The following is a 9,932-nucleotide window of genomic DNA, read 5'->3' as shown; positions in this document are numbered from 1 at the left end:
CGGGTTTGGTCGTAAGAAAGGCATTATAGCAAGTATGAGCGAACAAGCAACCTTAGCAAGATTACTGCAATATAGATCGATGAACCAAATCTGAGGTCCAGTGCTCTGTTATTATCACCAGTGCTGGCTAACGAAGAATACTAATGTAGAAGAAATGTATTAATATAAAAGCCCAATTTCTTTGAGGCTCTGAAAAAGTTTTAGTAATTACTGATCAGCCAGTGTATTTTTAGTTTATCTCTCATAATATTTAAAAAAATCAGCTACTTTGTGGAAGATCACCACTTGAAAGATCAATATTTAAAGTCTAAAATTGGACAATTCTGAATACGAAAAGTAATATTTTGTTATAATCTGTCGTCGAATAAGCCAGTACCTATTACAGTACCTATCACAGACTGATACAATAGAAGAGACAGGTATTTGGGAAGATGCTGAGGTTGCTCAAGAGAGCATTCTAACCAGATTGAGCTGTCTGCTGTTCAATATATTTGGTTATTATTGTTGTTATGATTTGCTTATGGTTCATTGCACAGTCAGCCAGATAATTAGACTGGATTTGGCATTTTTGTCTACCTATCAAGTCCTTTCCAAGAATCTGGGATAGGCAGATGTAAATGTATGATGGTGGTACGGATATCGTCACAGGATGTTATTATTTTTTGTGCTAATTGTGGATATATTAAATTGTTTTTGATAGTATCTCAAACATTTGTAGTTGAATAAATAAATAATAAAATAAGGAGACAGCAATACTAAATTTTGAATGGATTAACACAAAATGATTATTTCCCTACACCTTTGTATTTTGGAAACCTAACTGGAAGTCAGATCAACCAAACTGATCAGTCACATATAAATACAGGGACCTGGGCAGCATCACATAACATTACAGTGGTTTACAGTACTTATTCCAAGCAAAATGTCCAATCATATATCCCCAAGGGACTATTTTAGTTATCCACAATTTCAGTTCTCATTACTCACACTGTACAACTTATTTTTTAATCAATAGTTGTTATTTGAATATTTGATTTTTTAAAATTATGGTAGATAAATAAGGGCTAGAATTATTTTCTTCCTAAGATTTTAACATATTTATCTAATATTTGTCTAATATTTATCTAATAGTCTAATGTTTGTGCACTTTAATGTTCATTAACAGAATTTACATAAAAACATTCTGAGAAATAAATGAATATACAACAGCATTTTTAAACACAGAGAACAATTAAATACAATACAAATATCAGAAAAGAGGGGAAAAAACTAGCAGTTAAATCCAAGAGCATCCGTGGGTTAACTTGGTTATAACATCATTTCTTATTGAAAAGCTGGATAGCAATCCACTGCCCCACAGAAATCATGTCTGTTGGGAAAGGGTTTGATGACACTGCACAGTGTATGCAGAAACAAAACCACAAAAATCCCACAATTGCATTAATCTTTCTGAACTGGCATGTTGTAATAGGTTAATAATACATTTTGATTAATCCATTGGTGGAACTGACTATGCTATAGTTGGATAAGTGCACAGAACAATTAATAATTTTCCGCTGAGAGAAAAAAATAATCTGTATCCAATTACAACTGTTTGTGTTGGTGAGCATGAGCTTGATATCCTTCATTAGAATCATAGAATTATAGAGCTGAAAGGAACATTGGTGATCTTCTAGTCCAGCAATCCCCTTTATGGCTTGGTGGCCCAGCCCGGGGGAGGGGGCGCTGGGGGAGGAGGGAACTGGACTGTGCAAGCAATGGGCCAGTTTGGGCATGTTCACACGCACCAGCCCCTCCACGCACGTAAATCAAGCTGCATGCCGCCAGCCCGCACAAGTCAAGCTGCACATGTGTGCCAGCTCACCACTTGTGCAGCTCACTTCCGAACCAGCCAGTCTGGTAGTGAGCCATGGCTCGATAATTGGGGAACCTTTTTCTAGTCCAATCTCTGCCGAAGGCAGGAGTCCTTATATTATCCCAGATGGCGGTCCAATTTTTTCTTGAAAACTTCCAGTGAGTGAGTACCCAAAACTCTGGGAGGCAAGCTGTTCCATTGATTAATAATTCTCACTGTCAGAAAATTCCTCATTTCCAGGTTGGATGTCCTTCTGACAAGCTTCCACCCATTGTTTGTTTCTTGTCCTATCCTCAGGTGCTAGGTAGAATAAATTGACCCTTATTCTTCCCTTCTTCTGTGGCCATTTTTCAAGTATTGGAAGATTGCTATCATGTCTCCCGTAAGCCTTCACTTCATTAGGCTAAGCACACCTAGTTCCCTTAGCTGTTTAAGCAACAGATCACTTATCATCTTTGTTGCTATTCTCTGAATTTTTTCTAGGATCTCAGCATCTTTTTTTGTATCATGGAAACCACGCCCGTGGATGCAGTATTCAAAATGTGGCCTCATTAGTGCAATATAGAGCAGTACTATCAATTCCTGTGATCTTGAAGTTATTATCCTGTTGATGCAGCCTAGGATTGCATTGGCTTTAGCAGTTGCAGCATACTGCTGACTCATACTTAAGTGATGGTCCACTAGGACACCTACATGGCTCTCACAGGCACTTGTGTATTTGTTTTTCCCTGCCTAATTACAGGACCCTTTTCACCACTAGACTGCATCCTGTTGGATAGGATCCAATACTTAAGTCTGTCAAGATCCTTGCCATACTGAATTCGCAATTCCCTCCAGCTTGGAGTCACGCACAAATTTGATGAGTGCCCCTTTAATCCCCTCATCTAAGTTATTTGTGAAGATGTTGAAGAGCATTGCGCCCAAGACACCTTGAGGTACTCTACTGCACATTTTCCTCCACATAAGTCTAGCAGTTCCATTGAGGACTACATATTGAGCATTGTTGATCAGCCAACTGCAAATCCATCTGGTAGTGGTATTGTCCATTTGGTAGTGGTATTGTCCACATTGTTCCATTTGATCAAGAAGTAGGTTGTGGTCTACTTAAATCATAAGTCAAATGCCATATTGAAGTCTTAAGTATACTATATCCACAACATTTTCTTGGTCCACTAACTTAACAATAAGGTTTCTTTGGCATGACCTGTTTTTAACAAACCAATGCTGGCTTCTAGTAATTATCTTGCTCATTTCCAGGTGCTCACAAACCTGCTGCTTGATTATCTTCCAGATGTTCCCAAGTATTGATGCTTGATTGATCTATAGTTTCCTGGTTCCTCTTTTATCATTTTTTTGAAGATTGGAATCACATCAGCTCTTTTCTAGTCCTCTGACAATTGCCCCATGTTCCAGGAGTTCTTTTAGTACCCTGGGATTTAAGCCATGTGGTCCCGGATTTTTGAACTTGTCCAAAGCAGATAAGCATTCTCTTACCACTTGCTTGCCTAACTTGACCTACTGTTCTATCTCCCATGGTACTGCTTTTGATAAACTACATTATTTTTCATTTTGCATGAAGACCGGAAACTTAGATTTTTCATTCGCTGCAGAGTTTGTTTCTCAGTTGAGGTCAAGGTAGTTAAAGCCTTCCATTACTATAGCGGCTTTTTTCCTGCACACAGCTAATTGATTAGCAAAAAGTTAATGTATTTCCTCATCTTGGTTGGGTGGCTTGTTGTTGCTTCGCACCTATAGCAATTTCCCCCCTTTTAATTGAATGTTAGTTTAGAAGATAATCAAGCAGATAAGTCAGAATTTATAACAATCTTTCCTGTTAAAATAATTGCTGTATTCATTATGGTATTTCACCCTGTGTGCTTATGGTCTCTGAAACTCTGGAGGGAGTAAAACCATTCTTACTAACATAGCCAAAGAACCTTGTCATTAATATATAATCTTGTACTGCAGTATTCTGCCAAAATCCATTTATCATTAGGGAATTAATTAATTGTTGTCATTGATTTGGGATAGCAATACGTGTAGAGAGATAAGCATTCATTAATTTTTTTAAAACTGATTCTTTATCGGCTAGTTAATAGCTATAGTTGCTTGATCACAGATTGCAAGAATAAAAGCGGTTGAGCATAATTTGACAGAAATTAACATGCTGTGGTAGAACATTTAACAGAGGGACAAGAAGGAGGGAGCAAGACTCTTCCAGGAAAAGTAAACCAGTACAGAAAAGTTTTAGTTTAGGGAGGAGGGAAATGTGAGAAAAGGACTTACAATAACTCTGCCTTAGTTACACTTAATATAAGTTGATCTGGAGAATTGCTTTGCCAAGGATACAAATTTCTGTTACATTCCCCTACTAGTAATAAAGATCATCCAGAAATCTAAATGGTTCTTGTTTCCTGAATTTGCCAGTCTGAAAGGGCTTGACATTAATATTGAGAGGCTCCAAAGTAACAAGACAATTATTTTTCAGAGACAATTATTTTGTGTCTTACACCTTCAGACAATAGGCCTTGGACATCTTCATACTCAAAGAGTTTTATTATAACCCCTTTAATAATAGTTCTCTCAATCATTAGTTTACAACCCCGTTCTCATCATTATTTTCCTCTGAACCTCTTGCAATTTCTCTAAAATCTGTCTTGAAACCTAATGACTGGACACATTACTTGAAATGGGCCATGACCAACAAAACAATGATACAACTATTTCTATTACGGGGGTGCTCTCCTGTTAATACAAGCTGATACTGTGTTTATCATTTTGGAAGATTCATATTCAGCTATTAACCAATTAACAGCTTCATAGGTTTATAAATTAATGTTGATTAATATGGTTAATGTGGTTGAGTTCTAGTAGCTTACGCCTGATTATTTTATGGCATGGCATGGTTTTAACTGGTTTCATCATTTTATGGATATGGAAGTAAATCCAAAATAAACCATCAGAATTAGTGGTTTATAATTCCATGTAAAATTAGTGGTATCTTAAATTCAGAGAGGAATAAATACTAATATCAAATTAGGCACATTATGCCTCATGTCTATGCATTTTTATTTTTTTCTTAAGTGGAGCACTGATTTGATTCTCTAAAAATACATTATACAATTTTTAAGTCACTTCTCTGTTCTGACCCCCCTTCTTCCCTCGCCCACACAGAACACGCTCCGGAACAATACTACTTTAACAGGATTTATTGCACAGACAGACAGACAGATCCTTGGCAGTAAACCACCACGACAAGGCTCACAGACACGAGACACGATAGCAGCTATCCAGCATGCTACGTTTCCAAGACCGAACTTCTTGAATAATTCCTTTGTTGACTTCTGCAAAGGGGTATGCTCAGTCAATCCTTTTATAGCCCGAAGGGGAGTCTACTTATCAGTAGTGGGCGCGGCGGTAATGAGCATCTAAGAACTCCCTGCTGATGTCTGAGTCACTGTCCCGTGACTCCTTCCCACTGCTCCAAGGCATGGCATCAGGAGCCCCCCTCCTTTGGCTCTCACCGCTGCTCCATGCCTCAAGCGCCTCCTGGTGGCCGACCAGACTCTCCGATCCCTGCTCAGAGTCAGAACCCTGCCCAAGGTCCTCTTCATTCTCCAGAGCTGACTCATAGGGACCCTCACTCTCGGAGTCTGGTGGCAGTTCCAACGGCTCCTGCTGGGCCACAACACTTCTCTAACCCTCAGACTCATTTAGAACTTTGTTTTGTTTTTTAAAGTATTAAATGTGTGTTATCTGCAATTTTGGAAAAAATCACAGTTTTTATTGTAAGAGTAAAATGAAAAGAGAAGAAAAAAAGAATAAATGGAGGATCAAAAAATAAATTATGTAAGTATTTATAACATTTAAAAAGAAAAAGTAAAAACATTTCACTTTTATTCTTACAAGTAACATTGAATTGGAATACCTATAATCATTTACCAGGTTGGTATTTTAAGACCTATTAGAAATCAAACTAGCAAAACCAGTCATTTTTACTTTTATAATTAAATTAATAAAAACATAAGAAAAAGAATTTCTAATTAATTAGAAGCAACTCATATAAATTGATCAGATATCTAATATTTTAAATTTTTGTTAAAAGAAACCTGAAAATTGAAAGTGGCAGAAATCTCTGTACAGAATTTTTTTTTAAACAAAGTTTTATTTGTTTTTTGGTGTTTTACAAAAGGAAAAGGTATGGGGAAAGTTACAAATTGTGGCAGCCGCAAACTGCGGTAGGTATACCCCCCCCTCCAGACTCATGGTGTACATTTACATAGCATTCAAATATTACATAATAACATATAGTCAGTGTGGTAAGTTCATTAATAATTTCAATCAATTTATGTGATGTGGATTTTCTTACTTATTTGTGTGATCTGAGCTTTCTTGATGTCGCCCCCATCTCCCCCCGTTGGCAGTGCTCCGGCCCCTCCTGTGTCTTGTGCATCTGCTGGGATGTCTTCTGGTTTTTCTAGGAGTAGTTTATTTTTTTCCATAAAGGCCTGCGCCTCTATGGTGTATTAATTCTGACTCTTGTCTCCTCCCAGAATATTAACATACCTTCAGGCAGCAACCAACGAAACCACACCCCCTTCTCGTATAATTTATTCGCCAATTGCGAATAGTATTTTCTTTTCTCCCTCACTTTCTTGGGGATCTGTTTCAGTATGGTTATCTCCTTATCTTTGTATGTCAGGGCTTGTCCCCTTTGTGTATTCAGAATTTCATCTCTTGTGCTTTTCCTAAGAAATTTAATGTGTACCTCCCTGGGGACATTGTGTGTTCTAGCATATGCGGAGTTCACTCTATAAACCAGGTCTATTTCCCACCCCACCTGTTGTTTTTCTTTCTGGATATACTCAGCCAAGATAGTTGTCATGATGTCCCTTATGTTTTCATCATCTGTCTCCATCACATTTTGAAACCTAAGATAAAAGGACATTCTCTCAAACTCTATTTTCATTTGTTGGGTGTCAAGCTCTTTGTTTCCCTTCTGCACACCCACCCTCCCCTCATCTCAGCTGCCCCCTGCTCCAAGAGATCCAGTCTCTGTGAGTTCTTATTAATTTTTTCCTGGTTCCCTCTAATTTCTTCTTTCATCTCCTTCAGTTGTTTCTTTATTTCCTCTTGTCCCTGTAGAATTTGCTGAAATATTTGATGAAACTCCAAGTCCATAGTTTTAGCTTGTTTAAAGGCTGTCAATGTTGATTGTGTGCTCGGACTTGAGGTTGCAGATGTCGGGGCAGAGGCAGCAAAGCCAGACTTTCCAGGAGGTGGTCTTTTAGATGTCATTGTTAGTAATAAAGAGTCCAGTCAGTATAGAGAAGAATCAGTCAGAGTGGTAGAGCAGCCAAGGGAGTCCGGGGGGTAGAGAGACCAGGCACAAGGGAACTCTCTAATCACCCTGGCAGGGAACAGACGTTTTTCACTCCAGAAAGTTCAAAAACAAACAATCCACAAGAGAATTATCCAAATAACACGGAGACAAAGACCGGAAGCCTGAAGCTAAGAGGTGGAGTCAAGTTCACCTTTCATGAAGACAACGGAAGTGTGCCATCTTGCCCTGCCAACTTCGGGTACTGAGGCAACAAATAAAGTTTTCAAGATTCAAAGTTCCCAAGGCTTCCAGATCCCATTGTCTTAAAACCTAAAGGTTTAAATCTGAAGATCCATTTAGTTGGAGTGTGACCTCTTTGGTTTGGCTCTCCCCCTCCTCCTTCCCTTGGGGCTACGAGCACGTTTGTTTCTAGCCGCTTGTCCGAGGGGGGGGGAAAATCCCCCTCCCCTCCAGCCGCACCTCTCCAAATTAGCCAAAAGTTCCAATTAACACAACTGACGAGTTTTAGAGTTGGTGATAGGTATGAAGGGAGTCTACACCTCACCGCATCGCTGCCGCATCCTTCAGCTTTCTTTTTTTCTTCCGGACAGCCTCACAGCGAAGACGCTTCAGCGCGTCTCCCCTTCGCGCTCCTCGGTGCCTGGAGCAAAGCGAGAGCCCCCCGACGGCCACCGCCGATGCAGGGGTCCTCCTGCCGCGCCGCTCCTCCAGCAGAACGCCTCTTTGGGGCGTCCTGTGCCACCCAAGGGGTGGGGAGCCCACCGGGGAAGCGCGGGGCGAGCAGTTTCTGCCCATCGCCGTCAGCCGCCGGAACCGGAAGTCAGAAATCTCTGTACAGAATTATAGTCCATAAATAATTTTGAAATAAAGTTAGTATCAGGTTTATCTTTTTAACTATCAAATTATTATTATTTATTTAGCACATTCCCCAATCTTACTCTGCCAGTCTCCTAGTGAAGAAATTCAATATAAGTAATTTGAATGAATAAGAAGCTTTTATACTAAAAGAGAAAAATAACTGCCATGAAGAGGAAGTAATTGCTCAAAATTTTCTTCATGCTATGATGAATCAGCATCCAGCTGTGTTACGCTGCCACCAAATACTGTAATTATCTGGATTGGTTATAATTAATTATTATATTTCTACCAGGATTTTGAATATGTATTATCCATTGAAGCAATCAATACTGGAGTAATATATTAATGAAAAACTTGCCGATTTTTTCCGAATGGATTTGATATTTATTGGTTTTTGATATCTCATTGTTTCCTCAATGGTCCTGTTAAATTCCTCATTCATTCAATCATGCAATCTCTGACTAGCTGAATTTCTGAATCACATTTCATAGAATCTTATCACAATATATACCACATAACCTAATGTTGCCGACGATCCAATCTCTAATCCAGTTCAAAATTATCTTAATCGTTTAGCTTAAAACTTCATATAGCAAATAGATGTTCTTTTGCATCTTGTAGAATTTTGAGTTTGATCTTCAGTATTTTATCTGAGCAAATAAACTTATTAATTTGTCTTTGTCATTCATTAAATGTATTTTCTTCCATTCTCATTGGGACCATTTGAACTAATATTTGATAAGATAATTCATTTTTACTATTGATATTTTTTCTAGCCTTTTCCATCGTATAAGCCATTATATTTTTCCAGATTGATGATAGGTGAATAAAAATGCTAGATCCAGTTTAAACATCTATGTGATGAGCTGCAATAACAGTTAAGTAATAGTGAAGTCCTAACTAAAGTTGAAGGAACTGGATGAGCTTCAATCTGTTACCGGAATCTATCATAAGACTGAAGCCATGAAATGGCTTGCACTTATTGTTGTGTAAAGGCAAAAGGTTGTGGTTTTAATGTTATCTACTGTGTTAAAGAGAGTTGGAAGTCGATGCCTCCCCCCCTCCCGTTAAACTATATCCCTTCTTTTTCCTTCCCTCCCTTCTTACTTTTCCATCTTTTGTCCTTTGTATTTTATACTTTGATAAACTAATAAAAAGTTAAATTACTATGACTGAAGTCAGCCTTGAGACTGGATGAAACCCCTTACCACTATGGACTGGGTGGGAGAGAACTCACAGATTGTGATGAGAGACAAGAATAATAACTAAATAAGTCTTGTATTATGCTTTCAAACAGGAGAGTGACTCTTTAGGGAACACATCTTTTAATTACAGAAGTAACTGTAGTTCTAATTTAAATTTAGTCTTGCTGTCAGAATTATGGCTCTATTCCAAAAGTTGTATCTTGGTATACAATAAACATTGATCACTTAAATCTACTAATTTTAACTACTTTTGCCTTTGAATTTTAAAATGGACAATGCTTTGTGGTTGAAAATACAATTTACAATTATAGACAAAACATCTTAATTAGGTTGCAATCTCATCCTGCGTTTGCACGCAAGTTACTCAGAATAAATGCAAACAAGCCTCAGCTTCTCCTTGGCATCTCTCCTCTAAGTCTTTTCCATAATCTTTCTTTGGCCTAGAGCCTTATATGTAAAACCTCTGCCCTACCTCTCCTATTCCTTTCGCACTTGTGGGTGTGCTACTTCTAAATAGCCGTGCTTCAAAAATGAAGGGAGATATTGTCTCTGGAGAATAAACAAAAGAACTGCCCAGTTGCTCCTATAATGGCTAAATATATGATTATTTAATTGACATATCGCAGAGACAAGAGCGAGGGATAAAAACAATAAGAAGGGTGGTGGTGAG

This window comes from Natrix helvetica (assembly GCF_964273705.1).
Source record: "Natrix helvetica genome assembly, chromosome: 6".
Lineage (NCBI taxonomy): Eukaryota > Metazoa > Chordata > Lepidosauria > Squamata > Natricidae > Natrix > Natrix helvetica.
This window is presented reverse-complemented; position numbering follows the sequence as displayed.